The sequence below is a fragment of the Manis javanica genome, chromosome 2 (genome assembly GCF_040802235.1).
Source record: "Manis javanica isolate MJ-LG chromosome 2, MJ_LKY, whole genome shotgun sequence".
Taxonomy (NCBI): domain Eukaryota; kingdom Metazoa; phylum Chordata; class Mammalia; order Pholidota; family Manidae; genus Manis; species Manis javanica.
In genome coordinates, this window is record NC_133157.1 from 106,894,525 (window position 1) to 106,920,197 (window position 25,673).

Genomic DNA, 25,673 nt, shown 5'->3' on the forward strand with positions numbered 1-25,673 from the left:
AAGCCACTGTTGGGACTCTGACACCAGTTTATGGCACATTTTTAAAAAAAGTGTTTTCAATGGTGGCAACATTTTGACTTTTAGAGTAGGCCCCATGTTTTTGTAAGCCATCAGAAAGTGAATAGTACTGAAAATTCAACCTCACTCTCAACTAATTCAAGAGCCAGCCAGTGTGTCCCTCTTACGGTGTTGAGTTAAATGCTTAGCCAATGTTTTCTAGAAGAACCAGGCTCAAAATATATTGTCATTGGTGGGTGATGGTTTTCTCTGTAAGTAATAACTTGAGATTCTAAAATATTGAGGGTGTTGCCTTTGAATTATTATAAACTCACTAAAAAGGCTATAAATGAACAATAAATACAAATCACAAAAGTATTTTGAGCAGTAGTAGAATCATCAGTACAAGTTTATAGCCTTCTAAGATGACTATTCATTTCAATTATGTTCTGGCTTATCTGTCCCTTTTTTAAAAATAGCAGTCTGCATATTTTATAGCCACAGTGGGTACAAGAATACCGTGACCTATGAAAGACAAACGCTGGATAAACAAATGTTTGTATACTGAAGATTTGCCCCTTGAAAGGCCCAAATTTTTTAAATCTTGCAGTTGGAAATAGAACTTAAAAAAAAAATTCAGTCCCTCCCCCTGCCTCTTTCATAACAGAGGTTTCTGGATATAATTTATCCATTTCTTGATGACTCAGTATTATCTTTGCAAGCATCAGTTACTCATGATGTTTGCAGATTCCAGAAACTACAGAACAAATACAGATCAGTCCCAGAGCCTTTGGAGATGTATACATTCTCTATCCCTCCTCAGAATGGATCCATATTACAACTTAAAAACTAATTCCTTTGTTTCCTTTTAGCTCCTCTTTGCAAGTGCACTCTCCACCCTTGTTGTTCCCATGTACATCTCATATGCTAATTCCCCCCTATTCTCTGCATTGTCAGTTCTCTGGGAAAAGTAACTGGAATGTCAGACCTACTAAAATTGAGTCCAAACTAGCATACAGTCCTTGACGAATAAGCTGAAGAGGAGTTCTATCTCATGCTTTCGACACAGAGGTTGTAATAATGTCTGCATTGACTGTCCAATGACCACACTTATGTCTGGGCTGAATTGTGGAGAGATGAAGTTTCAGATCACATGAAATGGGTAAATGAAGTCATGCTGAGCCCATTTGATGGACTGAGGAACTGAGACTCAGAGAACATAGCAGCAGAGCTGTGCATACAGCTCTGTCTTCTGACTCTTGGCATTCCTTTCTGCCTTCAGGCCTTTCACTCTCTGCTGCCGCACCTGCTTATCTTGCCACCTCCATGGCCACATGGACACAGGAAGTCTCAGGTCTCTCCCCTCTTTCAGCCCTGACCTCTTTAAATGCATGATAGTGCATGGGAATATGGCTCAAATTCTTTGGCTCACACAACTTCTCCCCCATTCTCCATTTTACTCTTGTCCCTCAGACCAGCTCAGACACTGAGGACCTGTGACCTGCAAACTCAGCCTCACCCAGTCCCAGAGCCAATTCACCCAAGGCCAGAAAAATCAGAACTGCCATATGGTGGATGTTTCTTGCCTTAAGCTCAGTATCAAGTAGCTCCAAAGGCCCACTGCCCTAAGACCTCCCCCACGCTCACTGATGTCTGGTACATGAAACAGAGCATCCGCTGCGACTTCTGGATTTTTCTTGCTGAGATGGGGACCATAACCCAAATTGCAGCCTGCTTATCAGGCATCTCCACCCACCTCCTCTTGAAGTAATTTAGCTTGTCCTGGTTCCCATGTATGTGCCAGACACTCTGGGGGGTAATGTATGTGTGGATTGTATTGTTATATGTTATTATTATTACTACTGCATAGATGAGGAAACTGAGGCTTGGAGAAGTCAAATTACTTGCCAGAAGTCATAGAACTGGGGGATTGGAGCAGCCTGCTCTGTTTACACAGATTGCACTCCCAAACCTACTCCAAGTTGAAATGACTACCTTCAAGTACAACTTACTGCATTTACCACTCCCGCTGTCTACAATTCCTTGTTTTCACATCTTACTATCACATGAGCACCCTTTGGCTCTTGGCCTGGTCTCTCTAGGTAAAAATTATGCCCCGTAACTTGCTGGACAATGTGAGGTGGAAAGTTGGTACCTCCTGTGAAGGTCAGTCAACTACAAGGTTTTCCTTCTGCACTGGTTGCCTGCCTCATCCATCCTTCCTTAGCTTTTCTGCAGACTCCTTGCGAAAGTCTCCAGTATCCCTTCTGTCTTTTATCCATACTGGAAGCCTGCACTTTCTTACTTATTTTCCATTATTATCTCATGCTTGGCTTCAGCCAAATGGAACTAATTGCTATTCTATATGCATCTGCTTGTTTTTTCTGCCTTCATGCGTTTTTAATTTTTTTAGACTTACTTCTTTTAAGAACAGTTTTAGTTTTACAACAAAACTGAGAGGGAGGTATGAAGATTCCCCATGTACCCCCTGACCCCCACACACATGGCCTCCCCCACTATCAACATTCCCCACCAGAGGGGACATGTTTACCAAGAATGAACCTAGATGGCTTTTTTATGTTGTTTGCTCTGCTAGAAATGCTTTTAAACAGCTCCACCAGCCACGTATCCTCCCAGCCCATCCCAAATCTCTGCACATTTAAATCCCTTCTTCTCCGCAGTCTGGTACACATGCCTTCTCTGTGCAGACTTTTCTTACACACATTGCCACTCCAGCTAGAAGCAGTCACTTTCTACTTGACCTCTCAGAGCCCATTATTTGTACTTCTATATGGGCATTTCACCAGCATTCAAACAGGACCGTGAACAATCCTCCAAGGCAGCTGTAGCCATAAAAGGATGTTGATGTCTGTCCTGTTCGTTTAAGCCTGATCAAGGGCATTGACTCTTCCTCCACACTTGATGAGCAGTAGGACAAAATTATGACTTTTCATCTAAGTTCTAGTTAAGAAACAGTTCTATGTTCACTGCAGGTTACAAAACACAGTCCCACTTCAGAAATGAGAATGCCTAACTCACTATTCATCAGCACTGGAGCCGTTGCTTAAAGCCCACACGCCCCATACCCAAGCCAGGGCTGCGCCTGCCCTCTTCAAAACATAGTGTGTGTGGCTCCCTCAGTCCTTCTCGGTCCCATCCCCCCTCACTCACCAACTGCTGTTTCTGATCAACCTGATCCCCACAGCAGAAGAATGGGGAAGATCTTTTTGACTAACAGAATCATAGGAGTGCTTGGCCAGTATTTAAAACTGCCTGCTTCTGAGACCACTTTTGTGAGTTCTTTAGGTGGACGCCCACTCTGAGGCCTTCCTCTGACTCGCTGATGCAGACAATGCAGTGCTAGTCCAGCTGGAAGCTTCTCCTTCAGCCCCTGAGGCATCTAGCAGCCCCACCCCAGGTTCTCTCTGCTGAGGTCCCACCACCACTCTGGGTGACCATATTGGACAGAATCTAAGACACCCCCCATGCATTCTTTTCCTGGACAAATTCAAGAGGCAGGCTGATTTCAAGTCGACATTTTCCTGGTTCCTGCTATCCGAGTAGCTAGCCAGTCCTGGTGTATTCTCTTCCAGATTTCTCAGATGGGAAGGAGCAATCTATTGGGTCCCCTTCTCCCAGCTCAGGGGATAGGTGTCATGTTCTCAAGCTGGTCCAGTTAGAGTCAGTCTTACTAGAATTTAGGTGAGGTGGCAGACAGTCCCCCATCTGCCCTCATCCTTAGGGATGTGGCTGCAAAACACAGCATGGTTTATAGATTTATTTTATTTTTTTAATAGAAATCCTTCTCATGAAATCTTCTTTCAACTTTCACTCTCAGGGAATTTTGATAACCTCTTTGTAGCTGAGAAAAAATTAGATTACAGATCCCTTTCTTGATTTTACTATGAAAATCAGCACTTTGATCTGGGATGCACCACCCCACCTCCACCCCACATCAGAGTTTCCAATCTGTTAGAACTAGAAGCCTCAGTAAAAATTTCCACTGTAACCCACTGGTATACAAGCTAGAACACAGCTGGTCATACAGAGAGGCTGCTCCTTTAGGAGACTGTAAACTGCCTGCAGACAGAACCAATATCTGATTCATCTTAGAGCCTTCACAGAAGCTAAAATTGAGCACTGTCCATAATAGGCAACATATAACCACCACTTCCTGGAATGGGCACATTTTGGTCCTATATTTTCTTATACTTACTAGCATTCAGGACCAACCATGGGGCTATTTTCACACACCATTAACTAACCCTATTTCAGAACTACTGAAGATGTGACAGAGACTACGCTGTGTTTATCAAATCCTATTTCTTTTTCCTCTTGGCAGCTTCTAGGCTTCATTTCTTAGTCTCCCTTACAATCAGTCATATGTACAATCGATCATCCCTCCAGCCAGTGGGATAAGGGTAGAAGTACATACCCAACTCTCAGGTCTGGCCCCAGAAGACCTCCTGGGAAACCCTCTGTGATTTGCTCCCATTGGTGGGCTGGATTCAGGGAAGGCAGGGGCTCTAGAAACAGCAAAGCCACACATTGTAAGTAGCCCAGGTCCCCAAATGACTGCTCAGAGCAGAACCCTCATGCTATCATCATCCTCACATCACTGGGCTATGAAATGAACAATAAACACAGCTTTGCAGTGATAAGCCACTGAACTGTGGAGATTGTTTATTATAGAACTACACCCACTAACACAGAGAACTAGATTCTAATAATATACTTGTAAAAGCAAGCTAGGGAAATTCCACTAGGAAGAATTTTCTCAACTCCCCTGAGAAAGTGCCAAAAGTGTCTATTTCCTTGGGTTCCAGGTAACATGATCTATTCCTTTCTGTGACAGTTCCCATGCCCCACCTGAAATAGAAGCGTCATTGCTTTTTTTAGGTCAAATGACTTAACTTTTAGTTACAAGAAATACAGAGCAATTCTTGCCTTCACCCATTAGTTTCTAGGAAAGGACAGGCTTGTAGGCTTAGCATTCATTTTTAATTAAAAAATTATTACTGGGTATAAAGGTGTGGAGTGGGCCAATTATGGAATGCTGACTTGGGGACTTGGCCTCTTTTCTGAAAGGATGCAGTTCAGGATGTGGTAGGCAGTATTTTTGGAGTAGAGGAAAGACAAGTTCATTCAGTCATGCAAATTAAATTACAAGACTTGGAATCATTATTTCTGTGAAAATGCAATCTCCATACAGTGTTAGTTCTGACATTCTTTTCAGATTTTCTCCATAACAGTTCCACTTGGCCTTTAAATAACACAGGATTACCAAAAGGTCTGGTGAAAGAGATGATATATTAAACTCCAAGGTTGAATTTGAACATCTTTGCTTCAGTGCTCTAAAATTTAAAATATCTTAACAAAAACACCATGTAATCAAAGAACAAGAGAACTATTATTGGTAAGTAGAAGATCCTAAAGATCCTAGGACTGTCGAGCTTAAAATTAGTCTCCAAATCCAGTTTAGATCTCAGCATATTCTCCTATTTTTAATAAAATATAAGGAAGGTGATTGTATGTCTTCCACTATTATCTGCTTCAATATTCAATAACACTAAACTGCAATAATTCTTTATGTTTTAACTAAGTCACTCACGTAGCAAATTAAAATAGTGTATTCTCATGTATTCTCATTTCCCCATGAGGAAAACTGTTATCATGGTCTCATTTGTCTTGAAAAACTTTAACTTTTTATCTTTTAGGAATACAGAAGGTTGCATGCTTAGGTAAAAGGGCTTCAGTTTAAAGAGTCATGAGCACCAAAGGCTATATTGATTTCATAATAACTTTCGGGATTCTTAGTGTAACCATAAAATAGCTAGAGATTTTATAGAAAAATTATTGGAAAAGCTGATGGTGACTAATCATATGGTATTGAAAACATATCCCCAAGATATAAATTTAATACTAATTGAGAACTTAACTATATGCCAGTCACTGGGTCCATGAAAAGGTAATGCCAGTAGATACTGTTTTGATTTTTATAAACAGCTAAATGATTTGGGGGGGGGACGTTTTCTGGATGCTTATTTCTTCATAATTTTCATACCATAAAGTATAATGCAGGAACTCAGTGGTACTCTCCCTAGTGGGGCTATTTTCACACACCATTAACTAACCCTATTTCAGAACTACTGAAGATGTGACAGAGACTACTCTGTGTTTATCAAATCCTATTTCTTTTTCCTCTTGGCAGCTTCTAGGCTTCATTTCTTAGTCTCCCTTACAATCAGTCATATGTACAATCGATCATCCCTCCAGCCAGTGGGATGTTCTATGTTCTAGGTATATGCTTGCTGAAAGTTCATTTTACATGGGGGATTGGATACCACCACTATCATTAACTGCTGTGATATTGATTATGCAAATTAAGAGTTCACAGATTCACACAGCATGCTACAGGACATTTGAAACCTGGTAACTGCCTTAAAATAGCCTATAATCTGGTATCCAGCAAAAGAATAAGACATTGCCTTCCCAATGCATGCCAATTACATGTTTTTATATAGGAAATGAATGCTGCTTAAGTTATATCATGTCTTTGAAGTCAGTAACACTTCTAATGACCAAGCAAGCTGGTTTTCATTGAAAGGCTGGTTTATAACTTACCCACCAAGGGTGGAAGATATGTGAAAAGAAACATTTTTCTGTGAGACATGGTAGGAGAGGATGATCAAGTTTCTAAAATAATCTGGAGATGCTTAGGATGCAAGTCTTCTTAGAAAGGGGGAGGGAGATGAGGGGAGTCAACGGTAATGTGGTTGCGATCATGAATCTGGACCTGATTATGGGTAATAATGAGCCAATGGAATGCCATGAAAGAGGACAGAATGAGGAGTTCAATGAAAAACTGAGGACTGGAAGGCCAATCTGGACAGAATGAAAGAAAATTCAAGCCAAGTTTTCAGGGATGGGTAAATGAGACAGGAAAGTAGAAATGATAGGACACACACACATAGGACAAGAAATGGCAGAGTCATATTGCAGAGAGATGGCTGTTTAAAATCTAAGTTGACATTGGGAGTGGGCGAGAATTGTTATTAATGACTATAACTTTAAAGACGTTTAAAGTATTTTCACTGAATATGTCTTCATAGTAACTTATATCTCCCAGAAGTATGATGACTCTAATACACCAGTGGCTAAATGAGACCTTCAAGAGTCCTTTTAAACATAATGCCAAAGTCTTGGGGAAGGAGCATGACCCCTCTCCCTGTCCAAACAACCTACTGATTCTTAATGACTTTATTTATCAGACACTCTTAATCAAATATAATAAATAATAGATGACAACTATGAGTTCTTCATCCTGATTTTCCTCTAATCCCCTATTCTTCTATTGTACTACAGCAAGGCACATTACTGAAAGTTTAAATTAAAAAACAAAAATAACAGAAACCCAAGGCAGAACCATCTGCATCAGGATTTTCTGTACATTTCTCACCAGCTCGACAGAGCCTATTTCCAGCACTTCATCCCATGTGACCTCAGACAGAATGAGATCGCTTTCTTATGCAAAGAGGGGGAAAGTTACAGGAGAAATGTCCTCAGACTAAACTTCAGGTGAAGTAGGGTTAATTTGGATTCTTCTGAAAAGAGGTCTGTTGCCTTTAATGACCAGGGCCAGTGAGGGCCTTGGCTATGATAGCTTAGGTAATAACACTAAACAGGTAGTGTGATTTGGCTAATAATTATTAATGTAGTTTAGGATACCACTAGTGACTATTTTATCTCAAGCCTTTGGCTATAACTTCTCCTGGTTCAAGCTTGATACGCTTCGGGGTTTTGAGTTCATCTGAATGGGTGGTGGAAGACTGTGCTCCATTTCTCTTGGGACTTTTATGCTCATTAGTCACAGATGCCAATTAAAAGCTTTGTTGGAGAGCCAGAGGAATGTGCTACAGCACATGTAGAAGCCCAGAAACCCCTTGCATGTATATCATGGATGAATAAGTCTCTATGGCATGCTGAGCCACACACCAGTAGATCATGTGCATCAGAAGACAGATCAACAAAAGCAGCACAAAAATTTTGAGGTTAGCACTTTCTGGAGCCAGCCCTTTTCATTCCTACTGATAAGGATTTAAACCTTGCTGATCCTAGTCATTTTAAATGACAGATACATAATAATTATTTTTAAAAGGGAAGTTACATAATCTAGGGTACAGCCCACGCCTGATAATTTTCTAGAAATTATTATTGACCCTTGTATCCCCGTATATCTCTCCTGTGACCATGAGGGGTCAAGTTGAGGTTAGCATTCCAGCAAACCACTTAGGATCTGGAAGAACAATGTTTGGGTAAGGATCACTGCCATTGTAAAACACTGATGAGAGTTTAAAATGTTAATTCTTAATTAAGAAAATAAAAAGACTCAATCTGAGCCCTGATCATGCAGCTAACAACTGACTCCACCTCAATCCAAACACAGAATGAAATTCAGCAAAAAGATGGATTTATTTTTGTAATAACTTGTTTAAGATATTTAATCTGTGAGGCTTCAGAAATAACTTTGGGTTTCAAATGTTGAAAGAATGTTTGTTCTACGTTTTAAACGAATCTTTTGTTTTTATTCCAACTATTTCTTATTACTAACTCAATACTAACTTCTTGCTTTCAAGGAGATTTTGGGGTAAAACATTTCAAAATAATGGCATATTCAATGGAAGTAATAAAAAATTCCAACAGTGTATATTTTGATATGTCAGGTTTAGACACCATTCAATAATTAACATTCTCTATAATGAACCAATTATTTTGCTTGGAAATGTACTCTTTGAAATGTCATGAAAATTACATGTATATAAATCAGATCAGGAAGTATTAACAGCAAAAAAAAAGTTGAGTACCATCTACTTCATATCTGTGAACTTGCTGGGATGCTATGCTGAGTGGTGGAGACATCAGAGAGCATCTTGAGAGGATGGGGCAAATTTGATACCTAGCATTTGTTTACAAAGCTGCACTCAGGCTATCTGATTTGTTGGGGAAAATGTCTTAAAGTGGTAGAAAAATTACAGAATTCTAAACTATTCAAAAGTTCACAATTTCCAGGCATTATTTTCCCCATTGTAATACTTGCTTTCCAGGGCTGAGGACTGATGTTGGCCCAGGAAGATCTCCACTGCTGTAGGAAAGAGAAGCCACCACAATTTTTAGTCGTTTACAGGGTTGCAGTAACAAATTGAAAACTTGGGTGGGAGTCTCATGTTAATGGCTGATTCTCTCTTTTCTATTTGTATGAGATATGTACTGTATTCTGGAGCTACACTAGGTACTGGGAAACAAGAAAAAACTAAAAAGCAGTTTAAGAAAAAAAAAATTACAGAATTCTAGAAGTAGAAAGGGCTTTGTGGTTTTCATTAGTACCTGTTAAAAAAATATGTCCTTCTGGTATCTCAATAAGGAAAAGCAAAAGATGTTTGCACTTTTTCAGAAAATATTATTTGTTCCTCTATGATACATTCCCTGAAAATTTTCTCAAAGTAGGCTCTAGCCCCACCCCACCACACACTAGGCTTTGGCTGAGTTTATTGTAGAAGTTCAAAGGAATGCAGCTCCTCAGCAGTTACATAGCAAAACATTCAGGGTTACATTCATTCAATAATTTTTGAGTCAATTTTTGGACATTCTACATTTCTACAGAAGCTAGCAAGAAAACTTTGCATGGAGAATATGATTTGTGAAATTCTTAGACTTTTTTTTTTATGTCAAAAAGGAGGACTTCTTGTTCTGTATTGTTTCTCAAGAAAACCTGGACGCTTTACCACTACAAATGCTTAGAAATAACAGATAAAAATAAATCATTCTCTCAAATGCATTACTGAGCTTATAAAAAAAGAATAGAATGATGGCAAATGAGAGAGAGAGAGAGAGAAAGACAGAGCAAGGACAAGCCAAGTATAAGATATGGAGATATGGAGATCTGAAAAGTAATGTGCTAAAGGCACAGATACAGATCTGTATTAAAGGGCTTACAGGTCTCAGTAACCTAGAAGCTGGGGTTTAAATTCCTATGTAGGGTAGAGGACAGATGGCAAATGGATACAGCAATGATGCCTGTTGGTATCTATTGAACTGCAATGTTATCCACTCAGAACTTATAACCACACTATGTGTGGGGTCTGGGAATACCTAAATCAATAAATTAGCATAAAGATTCATCTTAGGACACTAAGCAAACAGAAATGAAAAATGTCCCTGAATTCAATAGGGATATTGCATTCAATGTCTGCATAGGTGAGCTGCAAAGGGTGAGCTGTATCCACTTTGACTGCATATTTTTATACATTGTTCCCTGCATAAAAACTGATGAACTCATAATCTTAAATTACAAATCATGTGAAGAAACAATCCACCAAGAGAATCACATCACCAAACACAATGAATAGGAAACTCTGAATCCTAAAATACATAAAAAAATGATAAATGAACAAAATGGTCAATTCACGGTATATGTATGTAATTTACAATTGCTCAAGAAGGAAGAAAAAGCCTGAATTGACCAAAATAATGAGAAACTGAATCACTAGTTAAAGCCTATTTGCCACACATACAACCAGACCTAGCATTCTTTCAGACAAGTTCTATGAACTTTCAAAGTAAAAGTAATTCTAATCTTGTATAAACTGTTTCATTGAATAGAATAAACTGATAAGACTTTTTAAAACTCATTTACTGAGGTAAAAAAAACTTGATATAAAATAAGCAAGAAAAATTATAGACCAGTCTCATTTATGAAAATAAAAATTCTAAGTAAAGTATTAAGCAAACCAAATTTAGAATGAATATTTTAAAATCTGACCACGTAGGTGTTATCCCAGAAAAGAATGATGGTTTAATTGTAGAAAATGTATTAATTAATCAATTAACACATTAAAAGAACAAAAAGCCCCTGTTCATTCAATAGATGCAGAAAGCATTTAACAAAATTCAAAACACTTTCCTGATAGAACTGAAGTTTTATTAAAGAACAGAAGGAAATTTTCTTAACCTGATAAAAGATATCATCCACTAAAAGCCCAAGAAAACATAATACTTAGTAGTGAAAAGTCAAAGGCATTTCATGGAAAAACCAAGTGAGAAAAGATGCTTGCTGTTAATGCTTCTGTCTGACACTGTACAGGAAGGCCTAACCATGATGGCAAGTGGGAGAAAGGAAACAATATATAAATACAAATAAATTAATTATATGCTTAATTAAATAAAATAAAAATGTATAAATATTACAAAAGAATGAACAGAATTGTCATATTTGCAGAAATAATGACTGTTTAGAAAACCCACAGAGTCTACAAACCTTTAAACCTAGTAAGGAATTCAGCAAGGACTTCAACTAAGGGTTAAACAAAAATCTATTTCATTTCTATGAAAGTCTACAAACCTTTAAACCTAGTAAGGAATTCAGCAAGGAATTCAAATAAGGGTTAAACAAAAATCTATTTCATTTCTATGAAAGGTCAGCCAATAATGACTATACAATAAAAATAAATGACTTCAACAATATTTATAAGGTACCTAGCAATGAACTGAACAAAAAAGCAGAAGATTCTTGTAGGGCAAATTTTAAAATATATTGAAAGACATGAAAGTAAATTTAAAAAATAGAAAGCTAGGTCATGTCCATGAATAATGAGACTCAGTATTTAGATACAGAAATCATCCCCAAATAATCTATAAATTCAATGCAATTATAAGCAACATCTCAACATTGTTTTTCATGTAACCTGAAATGCTGATGCTTACATTCATATGGTATGGGAAGCAATCCAACTTCCAGGTAGCACAAGTATAAGAAGATATGTACAAGCATCACTGCAGTGCCTTTGTTACTCCAGCACTGCAGGGCAACCCAAGTCTCCATCAGTAGGAAAATGGAAAACTCACCTCAGATGATTTACAAATGTGATATTATCCTGCAGTTATCATACCTATGGATTAGATACCTGTGTACCAAAATGGATACATCTCCAAAACAATCATGAATTTAAAAAGTTATAAAAGGATATGGACAATGCTTTATGTATTTTAAAATGTGAATAAAAAGTAATAGTATAACCCCAAATAGGTATGCCCATGTCTGCATCTAACCAACCCCCTTTGCCAATACACACATACAGTGGAAAGTAAAAATACTAAAATATACATGGGAATGGCATATAGCAATTCTAGGATAAGGATCTCTTGTAAGGGAAAGAGGAAGACAGGAAGTAATGCTTTGACTGTATTTGTGATGTGCTTCATTTTGTTTTATAAGTTGTCATAACTAAAGATGACAAAATAACATGTACCCTGGTGGTGGGTCTGCAGATAACTATTATATTATTTTACTAAAATATTTAAAAGGCAAAAGAGCACAACTGGTCTGATCATGGAGGGAGATGATTATTGTTTTTAATCATTGGAAAGAAAACAATAATATTTATAAACACAGAACTAAAAAGTAAATGAAAAAGGCACTGAGTTTGCAGGCCAGAGGCTACAAGTCTCATCTTCTACAGACTAACTGGTGATGCGTAGACCATTTTACCACCCTGGCTTCAGTTTCCTCATACATAATGGAAAGGAGTTGGCTAAGGTGATCCAAACTGTATTCTAGCTTAAAATTTCTGTGAATCTTAAATTGTGAGAGGACAGTATTTCTGAATTCATTCTTTTTCTTTCCTTGGATGCCATCTTCAAAGTATATACTTACACACACCTTACAGCAGTACATTTGTTCTCAAATGTAATTATAGACTATTCCAGAAAGTGATGTCCCAAGAGTTATTCAATAAACAATCACTGAATTCAAGATGTAGTAAACATTGTGAATTTGCTTAAAATGTTCCCATGACCCAGATTAGGAACATTATTTTTAAAATGTCATCAAATCCCCAGTGACTGCCATTCCCAAATTTATAAATGTATTGTTTCTTTATTCATCTTCTCCTTGATTATTTCATATGTCATGTCCTGAATGATCATCTACAAACCAACTTATCCCAATTGTCATGTTAATAAAAATTTTGTAACAGTAGATATTATAGTACATGTTAAAGTACATTAAGATACGTATTTTATGACTGTGAAACACCTGAATCCTCTCCCTCCATACCCCACACATTCTGGTAATTTGAAAGACTGTTCTATCTTTGAAGTGTCTTTCAAAGAGAACCTGGGCCAACACAAACAACTAAAACACATTTGCTCACTAAAGTGCTATTTTTCTCTCTGGGATTTCAATGCTTTTAGCCAACAAGATTTAGTTATCCCCATAACCCTGCAGAAAGGGAGGCACAGAGAAGCATGATGTGGGGTGCAGTCACACTTCACACAGAGGTTAATGCAAAGCAGAGAGAAATGAAATCCTTTCTAGTACATGTACCAAAACCTCAGCGCGGAAGTCCCAATTTCTCTGTCCACTGCACCCCAGCCTGCTACCTATTCTAGGCTACCTATTTTCTCCTAGAAATGCTATGATTTAAGTAACAGAAAGAAGCCTGGACGGTCTACAACTTTGGTAGTTAGGTGTTTGAATGAAAGAAACAATGACAACAACAAAAAGAATACAAGATGTCAGTTGACAGGAACACTCTTGTATCATTTTTTGTTCCTCATTGATTTAAAGGTGTGAATGAGGCTGCCTCCATTACCTGCATTACAGGTAAGGTAAGGAAGATTTAATGTCATAGAATATTTAGCCTCACACCTGGCAAAAGATGGCAGTCAATACGTGTTAGCCATCGTCATTGTCATGATCATCCCCAAAATCATCACCACCTGCTAGTATCATAAGACCTGGCACTTCAGATTTGTCCAGGACATATGTTCAGAGAAGTGCTTTTATAAATATGCAAAAGTTCTCTTTACAAAGGAAAGTTGCCCAAAGTTGCAAAGATGACCTGATGTCTACTAAAGTTCAATATAATTTCCAACGCAGGGAAAAGGAATCACAGAAGCTCATTCTCTCTCAGCTCATTCTTGCTCATTCTATTCGACAATAGGCGGGTTAAAGAAGGCAAAGCCTACTGAATGTTTTCTTAACTAGTTAAGGAGGAGCATGACAAATAGGAAAACTCTCCTCTGCAATGGCCGAGGCCCAAATTTGCCACAGCTGATGGGTACCCAGCATCCATAAGGGGATGGCCGGGGCAACATCCACCATAGAAAGAATCATAAACCCTAAAGTACAACTAAATCAGAGAGCAAGTGACTCCTCTGGAAGCAGCAACCCCCTAGGATGGCAAGGACCAGACTCACAGGGCTACATCTTCAGTTCCCACATCACCCCTTCCCTTTTGGACCTTCCAAGATCACACTATAGCGGCACACAGGTTCCTGTTGTTCCCAGCAGGACTTTACTTCAGACTACATCTAGCTACTACACAGAGTGTAGGGGAGAATCTAAAGGAGTCCTACAGTATGAAATCACACACTCTCCTAAGCGAGAATAACAGATGGCCTGGCAGACCATGTTCTCTGACTGTCAGGCTAAACAGTACCAAGGCCAGGGCTGGGAGCACTTGGCTTTGGCAACCAGTGATGGACAGGAATCATGCTCCTCAGAGGACAAGGCAGACAGGATCTAAAGACTAGGGAACATTGGCGGGAGAATGAAACACTCTATTCCCGGAAGGGCCTTTTACCTATTGCCTTTCTTTTGAATGCATCATTTCAGACCACCTGGTCTGTAGAAGCTGTGGCCTGGATGATGGCTTTAGTAGGGAGGTGGGGGAACCGGGGTCCAGAGGATGCACAGATCATTCCTATGTTCATTCTTGCCCAAGTATCAACCAGACAACACTTTGAAGAAGCCGACTCTTCCCCTGAACAACTCTGGGTAAAGTACATGACCACCACAAGCAGCAACCTCATGATTTACAGCCACCAACATGAGGTGAGAGAGCTGAGGGATGAGTGGTAGAAATTAGGAGTCTGGAGGGAACAGGACATTTTGGCCAGTCCTAGGGATTACGTGTGCACCATCTAACCACATCCAGCTACATCAGCTGGCAGTCTAGATTCCTAGAGCTCTGAGTGGGCACCACATATACACAGCTATAGCTCAATTTAATCGTATAACCAAGGAAGGTAATTGCAGCTGAAATATTTTAATGTTTCAATGCCCTTTTGCCACAGAGTGAGTTTCCTTTCATGTCTGCAACACATTTTCATGGCATTTTCAAAAGGGGTTCACAAGAGTCACAGTTTCAGCAAATTTTACTCCCTAGATTTTCAGGTTCATCAGGAAATCGACCTAAGTATTGCACAGAAGTTGACAAAAGTTGATTTGCTTGGTATGGCCACAGTGCTCTTTCCAGAAGAAAATTTCACTTGCTTATTTGTCAGTCTGAAATACAGTTTATATTACTGGAGGAAACGAGGCAAAAGATATTTACTGGAAACATTAATGAAATTAAATGATTCTTTAGCATAAAAACATAAATTTTACTATCAATATTACCTGCTACCTACTAACCAGTGTTAAGAGCAGAACACTCCATATTTCATCTTGGAATTAATTTGTGAGTTGGCAAATTATTTCACTTACATTTAGAGTCCAGCTGATAACTTCACTGAGATTACATAATGGACACAAAACAGGCTTATGAGGAGATGAAGGAAGAAAAGAGAACAAAGACAAGTACTTACTTGGAGTGATATTTTTAAAGCAATCCTGAATTTCAAATTTGGCTGTTTTGTTCCATAGCAAGGCCTCTGATCTGGGTTCCCATCCTTTGGTCCTTAGAGTATTGTCCATTCTGCCATAGGACAAATATTCCTTTTATGCTCATTTCTCTAAGTAGCCAAGCTCTACTAGGAAGTAGTAAAACACAAAAGGCTGCCCTTAAACAAACAATGAACACCCATATGAAGTCCAAATGTAAGCAAGAATGGAAAAATAGCCCACCCCAAACTAATATCTACTTTGGAAGTGTAACCGCTGCCCTGGCTCCACTGACGGCATCCTCTCATTTTCCTGGTGATGTGTCTCATCATATAGTCAATGCTGTTTTACAGCAACGAGAGGATATTTGAAGAGAAATGAACTCATTCTCTGAAGTTCCTTGTGTAAATGAAAACATATGGAAGATTTCCTGCTGAGGATTCCCTACCGAGAACACGAATTCGAGGGGGTGTGGAATTTACTTGTTCAGGCTCTCCGTTTTCTAGACTCAGCAGTGTCCGCTTAGCAGTGAGCCCACGTGCACTGCTGTTGTTCTAAAGAGACTCTTACTCTGCATTAAGCCCACAGCAGAGAAGACTTGCAGGAAGCACGTCAGCAACATGTTAGTGACCGTTTGTCACCGTCTTTGTTGCTGTCACCTCTTACCTCCAGGACCAGATAAACATACATAAGGACTTTCTCCTGTCATTCAGGTGCTTTTCCCATTTGTTTCTTCCTGGTCTTTTATCTGAGATAAGCAGTTTCTAGGGATGCGTACTTTTTAAGTGCATTCCGGAAAGCTGATTTGAAATGTTACCAATGTTTTCCTTTTCCTTCCACCCTTTCCCCATTTGAAAGTGTACCTTTATGGCCAGCACATTTCAAAATACGTTATGAAAATACTGGCTGGCTCAGGAATATTAAGTTGTGCATAGGATGAAAATATCAGTCTACATAAGCCACTCACAGCTTAGAGGTCTGCCCACCGAAGCCCTGATTTGATGCTCTTTAGTTTGAAAAACAAACAATAAAACAGTTAATATTGCAAAACTGACCTTTAAGAGCATTATTGGGGTTACTTCCTTCCCCATTACCAACAGCGGACACTACTGCCCATCCAGGGAGATTTTCCACTATTTATCCCGCAATCCCATTAACAGAGCATTAGCAATGTACTGATCTCAATTATCCTAATAATTCGTTCTAACTCTGTATCCTTCTTTCTTATTTCAAACTGGTGTTAAACATCCAGTTTGTCTCTAGACAAATGGTTTCACATGATCTTTCTTTCCACATTAATGTCTTTGTGTAAGAATTTACTTTATGGGGCAAATGTTTCCATAAGTCCGGCTAAGTGACAGAGGGAATGATGAAAAGAAGTGAAGATGAGAAGGCACAAGAAGAAGATGTGTGAGCTGTATGTGACTTACATATCCACCTCTCTGGATGGTGGGGACGAAGAAAACTTCTATGGGCTTAATTAAAAAATTTTTTAAATAATCTGGAAGGATATATTACATCAAAGATCCAGAAACCATGGCCCAGGGGCTAAATCAGGCCCACTGCCAGTATTTGTAAACAAACTTTCATTGGAACATGGCCACATCTATTTGTTCACATATTATTTGTCTGCTTTTTATGCTATAGTGGCAAAGTTGAATAATTATGACAGACACTGTATGTTCCACAAAGCCTAAAATATTTACTATCTAGTGCTTTACAGAAAAAAAGCTTATAGTCTCCTTTTCTGTAGGATCAGGGGTCATGACTTATCTAGGAATCCTTAGGCTTTTTTTTCTGAGTTGTGCAGTCAAAGGTATCATCTCCATCATATTTAAGGAAATGCTGACCTCTCAAATGTCCTCCCATAACTCCCAGAGCAGACCCAGCAGGGGGACTTCTAGAGGGCACGAGGTGGGGTGGAACTCCAAGCTTCCAGGAGACAGACTAGATCAGACCACAGGGGGTATTACAGGATGACGGGCAGAGGCAGAATTCAGACATCATTAAGGAGAACAGCCTGAGGGACGGGACTGAGAGGGAGAACTGAGATGCACAATAAAGCCATAAATGAAGGGAAAAAATAATGAAGATTCGTTCTAAGTCAGGACCTGGAGTATAAAATGGCTGGAGCAAGCTTTCAGGACTAAGACCTTGAGCAAAAAATAAGGATGTTGGACACTTTTTTCTGGTGACCAGGTGGAAGTGTGACTAAGTTGTTCCGGTTTGGACTTGCCTAGTTTTAAAACTGAAGGTCCTGCATCTGGGAACCTTCTCAGTTCCCAGGAATCTGGACAGCTGGCCATGCTATTTGCTTACATGTGCAGGAAGCCATGCGAGTCAGGCTACAAAGGAAAAACTGAAAGCCGTGTTTTCCCAGGGCTTAGTACCCTCCAACCTCAGTGAGCTCAGGTAAGAAGCAGGTAGCCACTTGGGTGCTACTAGGGACCAGATGAGAAAGACAGGGTCTCTGTTCTCAATGAGTAAGTGATCTCTCCGTGAGAACTCACACCGTGTGAAAAGGAAGAGCATAGCCTCAGAACAACCCATGAGCATATCCTCTAAACAAGCGTGAGATCATCTGTCCTACTGGACAGTTTCTGGCCTGGCCTTTTCACCCCAGAGCCAGCCTGCATGCTTTCCCAAATAGCTGACCTACATGGTTTGATTACTGCCTATTACCTGAACAGTCAGCTTTAATTTCCCCCAACTCCACAGCCACCCCAAATATCGCTCAGATTTTAATTCCTTCTTCATAAATAATGCTGACCAACTTTCTAGGTTCTGTGAATGTTATGATTTTTTTTCATTCCTCAATTCCCCAATAAGTCAGCTCATTAACAGATATTTCTGGAACTGCTTCTATGTACCAGGCACTGTGTTGAGTTTGGGGGAAGAACTGGATCAGATAGGCAAGGTCTTGGACATCATGGAGAGGAAAGGAAAACACAGAAATACATAAACAGGATAATTTCATATTGTGGTAAGTGTTTTGGGAGAAATGAGCAAAGGGGTATGATGTAGAATAACTGTGGGTGCTGATTCTCTCCTGGGTGGGGTGATCAGAGAACCTTTCTGGAAAGCTGACATGTGAGCCAGATGCTGGAAGTCGAGGAGCTGGAAGCTGAGATGTACAATGAGATACGAGAGCTGTAAATTCAAAGACAGCAGTAGGAGGGAACTTGGCGTGTCCCCAAAACAGAAAGGACCCTGGGGTGGCATAGTGGGCAAGAACAACAGCGGGGCTTAGATGCAGACAGAGGCCAGATGGCATGTGGTCTTATAAGGAATGGTGAGGAGGTCTGGATGTTTTCCAAAGGCAAGGCAAAACTATGGGAAGTGCCTGTGATCTGATTTATGTTTTGAAAAGGATTCTACTAGTTATCCTGTGGAGGATAGAGTAGAGGGAGGTGAGAGTGGAAATGAGGAGATCAGCTAGAGATAGGTGCTGGCTGGGATAAAACGGTGTCATTAGCGTTGGACGGCAGAGAACAGTGAGATGTGTTTGCAATATAGCTACTCTGCCTCCAGAAACAGTAATCTGCAATCATCTCATTAGTTCACATGTTACTTTTTCATTTCCCTCCACTTAGGGAAACTCCAGAGAGCAGGGACCTCATCTTCCTTAGTCACTGCTGTCTCCCCAGCACCTGGCACATCCTCACACAGTGAAGGAAGGTGCATTACTTATTCTGTCAGCTGTCCCTCAGGAACTGTGAAGGGAGGGCTGAGGTAGAGCAGGGGGTCTTCAAACCACACAGTGAGAAGGGAACGCAAAACTTTGCAGAAAGTTATCTTTGCTTCTGGAATTTGAATATTTAGGTGGATTCAGTAGCCTGGCTCACTTAGCATCTTTCTCAGCACCTCCTGCAGTGAGTCCTTCATGGGAGAGCCCGGGCAGACAAAAGAGCCAGTTCTCTGATGCCCCTGTAGGCAGGGATCTGCCAGTCTTACACACTCGCATAGACTTGAATGGGGCCGGACCAAAGTGGGGAGAGAGATGGGGCAGGCTGCACCATTTCTGCAGGTGCACATTAGGACACCAGCATGGCTCTGCAGCCAGTAGCTGGGGCCAGCTTCATGGCTGTGATCAGAGCAGCCACACAGGTCCCTGTGTCTAGAAGAGGACCCATACTTGCTTTATTGCTGTCATCCTTGCCTTGACACTCAATAATTTTGAACACAATTCTTAATAATTTCTGCATTTTCATTTTGCATTGGGCCACACAAATTACCTAGCTGGACTTGCTGATGGTTTTGGGTCAGCCTCCTCCACTCTGGGAGGGAACTAGGGGGACGTGTTCCCAGAGCCAGCCGATGTAGTGACAGCATCCATGTCCCTTGGTATTGCCTCCAGTGGCAGGACCCTGGGGTCAACATCCGTGACAGTGACCCCCTGGTTCTTGTCTTCCTGGTCATGGCAGAGGGAGTAGTTCCCTACAGACCAGTTCTGCTACTGGGTGTTGGCTCAGGAGCCATTCTGGGAGTCCCAGCTTGGCTCCTAAGTCTCCAGCTTCCTAATGATTTTGTAAGCAAATTCCCGTTCTGCCTAAAACAGAGCGGAAGCTGTTACCTTTACTACTACTCATCCCTAATGAAAGATTCTCTTGGAGGAAAAAGCTGGCTTTGTAAGGAGCTTTTTTATGTTTTGTCATCAGACTTTGTACTGTTGAGAGGGAAATTTTGAGATTCCATATTCTGGACATGCTCCTTATTAGTGGGGAGCCTGAGCTGCTGTTCGGTTGGGATGGACATGGACACATTAGTTCAACCCTTAAGTTGGGAGGATGTACCCTTTCCTTACAGACATACTGCTGACTTCTCTGCAGTCTCACTGGGATGCCCAGGTAGCGAGTAGTAGGTGAGCCAGCTGTCTGTCCAGGTGTGTTGGTTACCTGTGGCTGCTTAACAAGATACCACAAACTGGGTGGCTTAAAACGACAGGAATTGGTTCCCCCATGTTCTGGAGGCCACAAGCAGCAGGGGAAGGTGTGACCACGTTGGCTCCTCCTGGAGGCTCTGGGGGAGAATCTGTTCTAACCCCCTCTCCTACCTGCTGATAGCTGCCAGCATCCACCTTCTGGTCTCTGCCTCCTCGGTCCCTGTGTGGCTTTGTCCTCTGTGTATCTCTCTGTTCTCTCCTCCTCTTCTAAGAACACCAGTCACTGGGTTTAGGCAACCCCAATCCACAATGACTTCATCTTAACTTCATTACACCTGCAAAGACTCTATTTCCAAACAAGGTCACTTTCTGAGGTTCAGGGTGGATGTGAATTTGGGGAGGTGGGACACTAGGGTATCCATTTGAGCCTATGGAACAAAATAAGGCCATCTGGTCTACATGGAAGTCAAACATCCTTGCCTCATGGCTGTTCCTGACCAGCTGAGTCAACCAGCCAGAGACACATGAGGTTAGAAAGACTTAGAGGAATCCATTCAGTTGTGGAAGAAAGTGAAAGACGCTGTAGTTGGTTTTACCTTCAAACACATCCCCCCATTCATGGTAGCTCCATATGTGTAGTGATGTCTTATTTCTTCCAACATATTTGTCATCAGAACAATCTTAAAGCTACAGGGAGATGTCCATAATTTACCCAGAATGAACCATCAGAAATACATCAACATTCTCATCTCAAATTTTGTCTCCATGAGTGCACTCCTCCGATTTTGTTCTGCCTAGGGAAATTCCCACTGTCTCTTCTGCAAAGGACAAGACTTTGTACAGAGGAGAAAAAGGTCGGGCAAAGTCACTGAAACTAATGTTGCTTCACTCATGTTCAGGGATGACATTACATTTCACAAATCAAAAAACAATTTAAGCTATTTTAGATACTCTTTTTCTAGTTCAATGGGATCTATTTCCTTAAAGCTGAAGAACCAGTATTTTTCCCCCAAAAATGAATACCTAAAATGATGCTACAAAATACAGCCTTAGGATAGAGATATCTTTTTTTATGGGCATAGAAGAGAAGATTGCATTACTGAACTAGACAAAAAGCCATTCCACGAGAACTGTTTTATTGGTTTTCACTGTACATATCTTGCCACAAGAGAATTACATTTATCAGGTAGCACTGAAGCTATTTATTCCCTTTTTATTCCATTAATTAAACTATAATACAATTGCTTGGGTTACTCATAACCAATCTTTGGAAGATTAATATAGGATGCTATTCTTTTTGCTCATATTTGGTTTCTGCATGGTAATGAGACAGCAATAAAGTTTGTGTTCCCATAACGTGTAAGAATTGTATTTTGCACCAAATAGCTAACATCAAAAATAACTACTGGTATAAACAAACACATAACAGAATCATTCATGGCATACATTAATGTGTCACTGAAAATAAAATGCCCCTTGTAGCTACAAAAATATGAATATTTAAGTTTGAAAAATGCATAAAAATTTATTAAAAATATGTCATATCTGAAAAAAATAATTTGAAATATGTTTGGAGGTTTAGCTGTCAAATTACCTCATTTTTAACATGCAATTTGAGAAAACTAAAACTTGCATTGTTCTAATCTATCTGTCCCCATATAATTTAAAATTCAAATTTACAATGCAGAAACATTGCTGGCATAATAGGCACTTAAAACCTATGCCATTTTTCCATGTGGCAACATTTCACATTTATTAATGAGTTATTTCTCATAACCCCTCTCAACAAAAGTTTGTAATCTATTTGCTTTAGGTGGACAAGTTAAGACAGAACATTTTGAGATTTGTTTTTTAGACCAGAAAGACTCAGAACCACAAGAAGACAGGAGAAAAAGGTATTGGTTAGAAGATTGCATGAATATGCATCAATCTATATATATATTTTTTCTTTAGCCATATAATTATATATTTTCATTTCACCCTTAAATAAATTCCAAGTATCTTAAGTTTGCATGCTTTTATTGTCTAATGCTAGCACTCATGTATAGTGAACACAAACTCCTTTGGAAAATGAAATCTTCATGTTTTTATTCTCTTTTTGGTCACTGATAAGAATCACAGAACATCCTACTTAATAGTTCTCTCATATGGATAAAAGAGAGCTCTGAACATCTGTGCTGATACCTTCCTGAGATTGATATAATATACAAAACCTTCTTCATTTGAAGACAGAGGTTAATCGATTTAACAACATTGACACGGCAGATTATGAACCGCAATTCTCTTATACAAACTCAAGTAAGCAAGACTGTTCTCATCCATAATTGTACCAGAAACATTCTACACTTGAGGGGTATGTAAAAAATTGTGAATAAGAAAAAAAAAACTTGAACTGTCAGCAACAATCAAATGGAATTTTTATTTTACTTATCACCAATTTCCCTTGGTCATTTTGACAGCTATTCAGTCATATATTCCCCTGCCCCAAACATCATCTATTTATGTCTGATTCTTTTTTGTATTTATTTTCTTTTTATTCCTGATTCTTTTTGTATTTATTTCTGGATCATCACTCATCATTCTTTCTTTAACTTTTAAGCCTTCTTCTTCTCTTCTTCATCCTTCTTCATTCACCACCATGAAAGTCCATCTAGATTTCTATTCATTTCAGATTCTGGTAGCTTACTCTCTATTCCACCTTCTGGTGCCCACCTATTCGCCTTTTGCTAATGCAAGTAAACCATATATAGAATAACTGATGGAAGGCAGAAGCCATACAGAGACCATAAAGCTCTGGATCAATGTAAATACTGCACAATAATACATCCAGCACCCTACGTATGTAAAAAAACAAAGACCATAATTTAACTGAAAAATTAATAAACTCAACTAACTACACAAGGTAGTGATCCCAATGAAAAATTAAAAAGGCCATTGGAGAGACAGTCTTGTCCCCTCCTGGAATGAGCCAGGAGCTCTGTCCTCTTGCTTTATCCCTAAATAAAAGCCTCTGCCTGGCTCTCCTACCTTGAGTGTTTGCGAAGTTCATTCTTCGGCTCTGTGAACAAGAACCCCAGCATCATTTTTGGGGGCTCATCTGGGATCACTTCATTTTTACCTCATAAAAATGTGTCTGGGCACCTGTTAGCCACTTAAAAGATGATTTGCATCAGCTACCAGTCAGAAAGAATGATGAGTGAAGTGATGATCCAGAAATAAATACGAAAAGAATCAGAAATAAAAAGAAAATAAATAAAAACAATCAGACATAAATAGATGATGTTTGGAGCAGGGGGATGTATGAATGAATCAGAGAGATCCTTAGCCTGCCTTTTTCTCTCACTCTCCTTATACAAGGAAGCCGTCTATGGCACATAACATCTGGCACTTGTCACCCACTTAAACGGGACTAGCCCAGCTGCCCATCTCAAAGTCTCGAGCGACAGGTTCCCCTGCGTCTCCCTCAGCGGATCCCCTGTCTCCCTTGGGAAAGTCAACTGAGTGGAGGCCAGGATTCCCCTTCAGAGGCCTCTCCTTGGATGCGAGGGACTGAGGAAAGCCGTGGGCACCTGCGAGAGTCTAGGCTTAGGCTACACTTCAGTGGCTTCTCAAAGGTCCACGTGTCTGGAATCAGACCCCGACAGCCTGACTGGGTATCTGTGAGGAGTGTTCCTCTGTCTCTCTGACTCCCAGCCTGCTTCTTCAGGCTGCCGTGACCTCGAAATGAGGCAGGGGAGGTCTTTACTTTCTTTCCGTGCTCTATGTGTGCCTCTAACTTCATCAATCTCACGGAACCTGATGCTCACCACCGCAAGGTAGGAGATCTACGCCTCACTCTTATTCTTGACTAAATGCTATACTTTTTACCTCATAAAAATGTGTCTGGGCTCCTGTTAGCCACTTAAAAGATGATGAGCATTGGCTACCAGTCTTAAGTCTCGGGTGAAAGGTTTCCCAATGTTGCTGTTCCTTGATCCCCTGCCTCTGGAAGGGAATGTCGGGGAGTGGCTGAGCCGATTTTCTACTTTCCTATCCTGATCTGTGGACTCTGCGGGCAGACCGGACTAGTAGACGGTGGTCCTAGATCTTGGCTCTGGCCGATTGATCCGATGGTGCTGAGTGAACCTCGGGCTAGGCTGCTGCGTATGCAAGAGTCGCAGATGACCCCTGACCCGTTTGTCTGACAGGTTAGATTTCTTACAGTGGGTGACTAGCACAATAATTCCCAGGCAATGGCAGAAACTGGTGTTTGAGAGAATAGACCACCCCCAACCCCTTCATCCCCCCGCTTTATAATTGTCCATGGCAGCCTCTGTCTGAATTCTATCTCTGGCCTTAGAAAAAGTTCCCCTGCTCCTCATTTGAAGCAGTCCTCTTGGGACTGCGCCACTTTCTCCTGTGTAGTGTAAATGAAGTTTGTGAAGTACTCAACCTGAAAACTGAGCCCAATATGTAAATGGCTCTATTCTATCGACCTCTCTTCCTCAGAGGCAGTCATCCTGGGGCTACAGCATTTCCTTTTCTTCAGGCACAGGGAAGTGAAACAGGCTTGTGGCTCTGACTGACCATGGCTCTGGCAGCGAGAGGTCACACAGTCCCTGCACTTATCAGACAGGCAGGGGCCTCTCATAGAAAGATTCCCTCATAGTGTACCCGTGCCTAGAATTGGTCTCCAACTCCACAGTAACTCCTAATTTTCCTTCAGGCCTCAGCCCTTCACCACTTCCCTAGGAAGGCCTCCATGGCCTTGATTGAGGCCCTCATTCCACACTGCAGAGCCCAAGTACTCTGCCCAGTAGAAGTTTTCCACATGCATATGTGCCTCATGGATTGATGGCTGTAATGACTTCCATCCTAGGTTGAAAACTCCATGAAGGGAGGGACTTAGTTTTGTCATTTGTTTTTTTATCATCATATACTACAAATGCCTGGGACATATGAGGTATTCAATAAAGATTTGCTGAAGAATGAATCAAACTAGTCTGCACAGAGGCAATGCAGCCCTGCAAGGGACCCACTCTGCTCAGAGGGAGACAGACAGAACACAGCCCCTGCAAGCACAAATTTCAGTGGGCCTGGAATAAGAAGAGTCTCAGTTCTAGATGAGAACAGATACTACTGGTCTCTTGG

The 25,673-nt window shown here is 40.4% G+C and overlaps 1 protein-coding gene and 1 long non-coding RNA gene across 2 annotated transcripts in view; one reads left to right on the top strand and one right to left on the bottom strand.

Moving 5' to 3' along the window:
- KIAA1217 (KIAA1217 ortholog) overlaps positions 1 to 25,673 on the bottom strand; it is a 622,979-nt gene that overhangs the window by 331,138 nt on the left and 266,168 nt on the right. The window lies entirely within an intron of this gene.
- LOC140847785 (uncharacterized) overlaps positions 18,436 to 25,673 on the top strand; it is an 80,170-nt gene continuing 72,932 nt past the window's right edge. Inside the window, exon 1 of the long non-coding RNA XR_012127964.1 lies at positions 18,436 to 18,644. This is a non-coding gene — a long non-coding RNA (uncharacterized lncRNA). The remainder of the gene's footprint in view (positions 18,645 to 25,673) is intronic.